This window comes from Rhipicephalus sanguineus, chromosome 1, assembly GCF_013339695.2.
Source record: "Rhipicephalus sanguineus isolate Rsan-2018 chromosome 1, BIME_Rsan_1.4, whole genome shotgun sequence".
Classification (NCBI taxonomy): Eukaryota; Metazoa; Arthropoda; class Arachnida; order Ixodida; family Ixodidae; genus Rhipicephalus; species Rhipicephalus sanguineus.
In genome coordinates this window covers 218989513-218997325 of record NC_051176.1, presented here as the reverse complement: position 1 = coordinate 218997325, position 7813 = coordinate 218989513, and the positions used below count along the sequence as shown (strand labels likewise).

The window sequence follows — 7813 nt, the reverse complement described above, 5'->3', positions numbered from 1 at the left end:
AAGATACGGACATACATTAGAAACATGAAAAAAAAAAGGCGAAGCCCCAAATGGTTAGACGAGCAGGTTAGTTGCGAAGCATGTGTGCATGAAAAAGAAGTGCAAGTCAAGAGCGGCGCCCGCTATTCGTCTCTGTTCCGCACCGCTCACTGAGCTTCTCTCTCTCATTCTCTTTTCTTTTGCTTCTGGTTTGTTTTTCAGTTATTCACCGACAAGCAGCAAAACGCAAAAGGCCCACGATGACGTTAATTGAAGAACTCCATCTCCATCGATAGACGACTAACGGAACAGAGCTGACATATGTTGGGCGCATGTATTTGCTTCCGGTGAGCTCCAATTTTTTATCGGCGCGATCGGAAACCGGAAAGAAAGGAAGCAAGAACAGAGTGGCATGGCAGCGCGACTGCTGCAAAAGTTGATAGCACCGCTGTCTGCGGTGCTATTTCGAAGCCGTGGAACGGATAACGATCGCAGAGAATAAAGTCGACCTCCGCGAGAGAACAACTAAAAGTGTTGCGCGGCGTGCCGCGAGCACGAAATTTTCGGCCAAAAGCGCTGGCTATGCTTAAGTATGCTGAAATGTGTTTCAATGGAGATGACAGAAAAACCTTCTCTCTTCTGTTTATTCATGTGAAGGCAGTATTTATTCTGTGCAGATACCGAATAAACTTTCAGTTGTCAGTGCGCCTTGTGTTACTTGTCCTTCTCCTCGTCTGGTCTGTTGTTTTTGCCGGCGCTGTTCTACTGCGGTGGAAACTGAAAGTGAGATGAGAAGACGGAAGTGTAAACAGGAAGTGCGCTAAGTGGCATCTTGCGCGGATGCTGGCAAACTAGCGTGCTCTTTTAGTAACGTCATCTCCGTGACGGAATGACATGGTTACGTTTTTGATGGAGCCCGGCATGAAACACTTTCATGTGACAGAAAAGTCAATAAATTTTTTCAGTATTTGACTATGTGAGGCCTATAAGGTGTTCGATCATCTGTCCTCCTCTGCCAGCAACACCATTTGCGTGTACTGATTACTTGGGAAACTAGAAAAATAATTATACGTTAAACGATCATCAGCCTCTCTAACGTTATCTGGAACTCTCGGTATGCATTACATGCTTATTTGTCGAGTTGTAAGTTCGCACTGTGCACTTGTTGCATTACAGCGCAAGGACCGAGCACACACGTTTTCTTGCGTGGGTGTCTTCAATCGCGCGCCGGGCACAGTAGGTTTATATGGCAAAGGGGAAATGACACTATTAACAGCTGAGCTGTTTAAGCTTGAGTTCTTAGCGAGGCCGACGACCACAGAAAACTCGGCCCAGCCGTGCGAAGCGAAGTGGAAGCATAGCATGGCCATGTGTAGTATCGTATAGCAAGGGGTGCGAAAGGGAAGTGAGGGTGAGCAGGATGGAAAGGATGAGGGGCAGAGGGTAAAGCGTAGCACAGCCATGTACAGTACAGTATAGCAAGGGGTGGGAAAGGAAAATGAGGGTGAGCAGGATGGAAAGAATGAGAGGGAGAGGGTAAAGCGTAGCTTAGCCAGTATAGTATAGTATAGCAAGGGGTGGGAAAGGGAAATGAAGTTCAGCAGGATGGAAAGGATGAGGGGGAGAGGGTAAGGCGTAGCACAGCCATGTACAGTACAGTATAGCAAGGGGCGGGAAAGGGAAATGAGGGTGAGCAGGATGGAAAGGATGAGGGGGAGAGGGTAAAGCGTAGCTTAGCCAGTATAGTATAGTATAGCAAGGGGTGGGAAAGGGAAATGAGGGTGAGCAGGATGGAAAGAATGAGGGGAGAGGGTAAAGCGTAGCATAGCCATGTATAGTATAGTATAGCAAGGGGTGGGAAAGGGAAATGAGGGTGAGCATGATGGAAAGGATGAGGGGGAGAGGGTAAAGCGTAGCATAGCCATGTATAGTACAGTATAGCAAGGGTGGGAAAGGGAAATGAGGGTGAGCAGGATGGAAAGGATGAGGGGGAGAGGGTATAGCGTAGCTTAGCCAGTATAGTATAGTATAGCAAGGGGTGGGAAAGGGAAATGAGGGTGAGCAGGATGGAAAGGATGAGGGGGAGAGGGTAAAGCGTAGCATAGCCATGTATAGTATAGTATAGTATAGCAAGGGGGGGAAAGGGAAATGAGGGTGAGCATGATGGAAAGGATGAGGGGAGAGGGTAAAGCGTAGCATAGCCATGTATAGTACAGTATAGTAAGGGGTGGGAAAGGGAAATGAGGGTGAGCAGGATGGAAAAAATGAGCGGGAGAGGGTAAAGCATAGCGTAGCCATGTATAGTATACTATAGCAAGGGTGGGAAAGGGAAGTGAGGGTGAGCAGGATGGAAAGGATGAGGGATGATCCTCCACGATGGATGACCCTCCACGGTGGTCTAGTGGTTATGGCACTCGACTGCTGACCCGAAGGTCGCGGGATCGAATCCCGGCCACGGCGGCTGCATTTTCGATGGAGGCGAAAATGTTTGAGGCCCGTGTACTTAGATTTAGGTGCATGTTAAAGAACCCCAGGTGGTCGAAATTTTCGGAGCCCTCCACTACGGCGTCTCTGATAATGATATCGTGGCTTTGGGACGTTAAACCCCAGATATTATTTTAGTATATTATAGCAAGGGGTGGGAAAAGTAATTGACGGTGAGGAGGAGGGAAAGGAGGAGGAGAGATGGTAAAGCATATATCCATGCATAGCATAGCAAGCGGTCTGGGTGAGAAGAAGGAAAAGGCGAAGGGTAAAAGCACAAAAAAATTGCAAATGTAAAAAAAGCAGAGGAGACAGTCGAAAAAATTTGCCACGTTTTGCATAGAAAGCACTGAATTGACCCACATAGTTTCGTAAACAAGATAACGTGCACAAAAGAGTCTGCAAACCCGCGTATAGGTCCTGCGCAAATCTACATAATAAAATGCAGAAACAACACATTACTATAATGTAACATATATTGGAACATCGCATTCTTAAAATGTGTCTAAGATTTTAGTGCGTTCAACAAGGATTTTAAACGCCTTAGCTCCCCCCCCCCTTCTTTTTAGCAGCATTGTTGGTAATGGTCCAAGTATTTCTTTTATAGTGAAAGGTCGACAGTCTAAAAGCCCTAAATTATTTTTTTTAGTTTTCACCTCGACGTTTCGTGTGGCGGGCACTCAAGAAGGAGGTGTTTTACATATATTTATCGTAACCACAAGCACATTGCGGACTAGCGGCAAATTGATGTTAGTGTGAAAAGTGGCGTGTATATGTTGAGCCAAGCCATATAAACGCTGCAACAAATTTTCCATTTTCGCCTAATTTTGGTGGAATGGACAGTTTAAGGTTAGGGTCTGCAAAATATCGGCCATGCTTTCTGATCTTTTTGTACGGGACATCTTTATCAGGAGTTAGTGGCCCTCACTGCGGGTAAAACGAGGATCTATTCCAAGAGATGGCAAACGCGTGAGGGGGAGACAGAAGATTAGGTGGGTAGATGAGATTAAGAAGTTTGCAGGTATAACGTGGCAGCAGAAAGCACAGGACCGGGTTGACTGGCGGAACATGGGAGAGGCCTTTGCCCTGCAGTGGGCGTAGACAGGCTGATGATGATGATGATGGTGATGATGATGATAGCTTTTCGAGGTTTTCGCTCTAGTCGTTTTCATGGGCCAGTTTTGCTGCAGAGCCCACTGCAGCACTTAAAAGGATGCTGTAGTGCCCCGGTGTCTTTTGTGATGACCTTTGCGCGTTCTTGAAGTGTTTCAGGTCTTAAGTATGAATTCGAAGTATTTTGATCAGTGTTTTTACTTACTTGAGAGCGGCTTGAGAACAACTAAAACAACCTACTTCTGTGCGATCTCTACTAACGCTGTGTAGGGCAAACATATTTTCTAGCTTTCGGTCTGGTATATGAAAAATGCTGGTGCAGACGAATTATTTTCACACAGCGCGTCCGTATATACAGGGATATATTGTGATTATAAGAAGCAAAGATGGCACAGAGCGAGTTGCCGCGTGGCTGTCGTGGACACATCTCTCTTGCGTGTGATCCCGTCGACAGACGGTTCAATTTTTCATGTTGTCAGCATTCGAGGAGGGTGACTTATTTCCATTTTGAACATCTCCAACGTCGGAAAATGACGTTATATGATACTGAAGAACATTACGAATTTGTTTTTGTTTTTTCTCTTCAGTGGCTGTTCTTAATGCTGTGAGAAAAACTCGGTACGCGTGTCTTCAAGTTTCAACAGTTCGCATAAATGAGAAGGATCGATTACGAGCTTCGCAACAACAAGATGTCTCGAGGTCGCTCTGGGAACGCCAAGACAGACTGTAGGCCCTCTTGACGATAAACTTGACCCTCGCTTCCGGCGCCGAATTCAGAAAGAACTTTATTCTGAATGGTCAGCAATCTTCGACAATATCATGTTTGCTGTCACCAGTGAGTGCTTTTTGTTCTTGCTGACTTTACCAATGTGGGAACGTTTTGTCAATACGAGCTCTGACTCGGTTCTCATCTGCAGCGTTCATAATATGTTGCCAGCGCCACTATATTGCTTTTATACCATCCCGTAGAGCGCTTGTACAGCCTCCCCAGAGCGCAGAAGGCTTTACTCGCGCGAATAACACGTGTGGTAATTCGGAGCTCGGTTCGAAGTGAAACTTGCTCTAGAGCCTAGGAAACAAAGTTCCTCGTGTATGAGAGAGAACACAACGCAAGTGGAGACGCTGTTTTTCCTTGAACACGAGGTGATTTCTTTTCTCTCCCACGTAATTTGTTCCATCTTCTTGTTTCGAGCACTTTCCTTTTCACTGTCCAAGACAGACCGGCAGGCGGAGTCTGGTCCTACGCGGCCTTTGTTTGGCTCGAAGGTTCTTTCGATGTGAGACGAGAACTAAAAAAAAAAACAAGAAAAAAAAAGGCTCCAGAAGCCTTTACGGACGCTCAGGATAGGCTGCAGGCATTTGTCCTCCCGGCTTCTCTCGCTCGCGTCCACCTTGGATCTTTCTTGTTTCGCCTTGTAGTGGGTCCTGCCATGACCGTTCCCGTGGCCGTCCAGCCAAAGCGCGGCTGTGACGGACGGCGTGCATCCGACGAGGCACAGTCGAGGGAGCCCGTCCCTGTGGGAGGAGGGCCCCGATTGGGCGGCTATTACTCTTGTCTTCTCGCCGGGCGCCGACGAACCTCGGTGTGGCAGCTCGAGTCTGATTGCGCCGTCTTCGCCCGCGATTCGTGTAACGAGAACGACGGCCGGTCGCAGTACAGAACGGCTTGTTGCTGTAGCTCTGAAGCGCGGGAGTGCTCGTCGTTTTGGGGAATGCGTGGGTGATTTGGTTTGTGCCCAGCGCGTAGGCACCCATCCATTCGCCTTGTCTGATATAACCGTGCAGCGCTGGGGAAACTGTGGGAAAAAGGACTGCAGGTCGCAAAACAATTTTGTCTGATATATATAGTAGAGTGGTTATCAAGAACAGGCCAAGGCTGATTGTGATTGCGAACGTATATAACCAGTGAAGGCGACCGATGAATGAAAAACAGCCTTACGAAATATACGTAGCATCAGGATTTCTGGTGTCCTCTCCCACTCAAATGCGGAATTCACAGCTTTCTTTTTTTTTTCAATGCGTGCGCACTGCGCCAGTCAATCGCGAAGCCGGTATATTTCATTCAGACTACGTGGTCCTGACCCATATTTCCCAAATTCGTATGCGTATACACAATTTGTAAACAGAAACAGGCTAATTCAGCAAAGCTTGAGTATCCTCCATCTGAATGCTCGTTTTAAAATTGACGACGTGGTCTGACGGTCGTCACCTAACAAACCGCAGCAGCGTGTATTCTTCTAGATCTACTGCCCCAGTTTGCACTGCGTTAGACAGTGTTTCGTATATACGTTTCGACGTCATGTCTAGACTGCTCACATTTTCCTCTAATTTGACATTCATTAAAATAGAACAAATTACTTTTGTAGTGTCTTGATAATATGACCAATGTTTTGCAGCGCCACTGCTATGTCCTGTTACGTTTTCGTAGCTTTTTTTTCAGTATGTTGCGTCTCTTTCCTGACGCTCGGGAAGAATAAATTCATTCGTTCATCAATAGCAGGGACGCAGCCAGAATTTTTTTTCGGAGGGAGAGGGGGTCTGACCATACTTTATGTTGTCCGTGCGACTGTTTGTATGTGCGCGTGTATATATACACATGCAAACTTGAGAAAATTTGGGGGGGGTGCAGGGGATTGAACCTCCTCCCCCCCCCCGAAATTTTTCAACTTTGCGACCAGTAGCGATATTGAGTTCAGAAGGCAGAAGATAGCGATGGACGAGGCGGCTTATCACAATGAGCTGTTTTTGCCACAACGCACACTATGGATCACTCGAGTGGCCGGGGGGGGGGGGGGGGAAGGGGAGGGAACCCTCCCCCCTAGCTACGCGAGTCCCTCCCCTCCCCCCACCCTGGCCACCCGAGTGATCCATAGTGTGCGTTGTGGCAAAAACAGCTCATTGTGATAAGCCGCCTCGTCCATCGCTATCTGCTGCCTTCTGAACGCAATATCGCTACTGGTCGCATTGTTCTACTCATAACGTTATTTTCGGAGACAAACAAAGCATCCGAAAAGGAAGCGAAATGCGATATGGTAAACACTAAATCAAAACAAAACAAAAAAAAGGCTCTTGCTTGAGTGACATTTTGCCTATAGATATTACCTTCTTGACATTTCCCCCGGCTTTGTAACCTTTTGTCCTTTCGAGTAGGCCCTGCTTTATTGGCACCAGGAGCTTCGTTTTAGAATCTCAATATTAAATCTCTTTGTTCCCTGTCATCTTCTTCTGCAGAAGAGTCACCCCTTTATTCTGAAAAATATTTCAAAATTTTCTCGTATTTCGATTTTGTTTCTCGTTATTGATAGACTATAAATGCACGTTCTGTTGCGACTGGGGGCCAGGTACGTGGGTGCCAAAGCCACCACGAAAGGTTGGGAGACCTTGGCGCGTAGGGCCCGACATTCAGGACGCTCGTGCTTTCAAAAACAACAACTGTATTTACATATATTTGCAGTGAGCAAGACGATTACAGAGACATCTTCAAATGTCGACTGGCGGTGACGCTGAGCCCTCTCCCCTGTTCTTTCAAGACCTCCTCCATTGGTGGTGGCCAATATCAAGAGGGAAAGGAGGTTCGTAGTTCTTCAGATACGGCGCAGTCCAATCGGCGCCGGGGCAGCACGTGGGACACCCCGCTGACCACGCGCCGGCCTCGTGGTCCTTGCTCCCCCTTTTTTCCCCCGAAGAGCGCTGCTTTCCACGGAGATCCCAATGCAGGGAAAGCCAGCTAGACAACGGCTACGTCGCATCGGCAGGTGGAAGGAATGCATGGGAAAACGCGTTCGGCGTGGTCCACGCGGCCGCCGCGGATGGCATCTGCACACCTGAGCATCTCTGCAGGACGTTCCCCGTCCTCCTTTTCGGGGAATGCTGGTCCGATCACAACAGTTCGTATATGCCGATATTACATGGAAGGTTCGCTGGCGACAGATATGAGTAGAGGGATAATTTATTTTGAAGCAAAGAAAAAGGGGTTGGGGTTGTGAGGGGAGATGACGTAGCTACATCATAAGGAGGCGGCAACTCTAACTTTGTTTACATACGCTCAGCCAAAGCAACGCGCAGGGCTATAAAAAGCAACTGCAAATGAAATACGCGGAAAGAAGAGAAATACCGAATTAGTAATGCATCTGTAGAAAGTTGCTTTGTAAGCACTGAGTACTTTATGTACACCGTGTATTTCGTATGCTCAGTTAATCGCTAAAAGTATTTATTTATTTATCTATTTTTTATTTAT

The 7813-nt window shown here is 47.3% G+C and overlaps 1 long non-coding RNA gene across 1 annotated transcript in view; it reads left to right on the top strand.

Moving 5' to 3' along the window:
• Window positions 1–2367: 2367 nt before the first annotated feature.
• Window positions 2368–7813, top strand: part of LOC125760011 (uncharacterized) — a 30890-nt gene continuing 25444 nt past the window's right edge. Inside the window, exon 1 of the long non-coding RNA XR_007417676.1 lies at window positions 2368–2411. This is a non-coding gene — a long non-coding RNA (uncharacterized LOC125760011). The remainder of the gene's footprint in view (window positions 2412–7813) is intronic.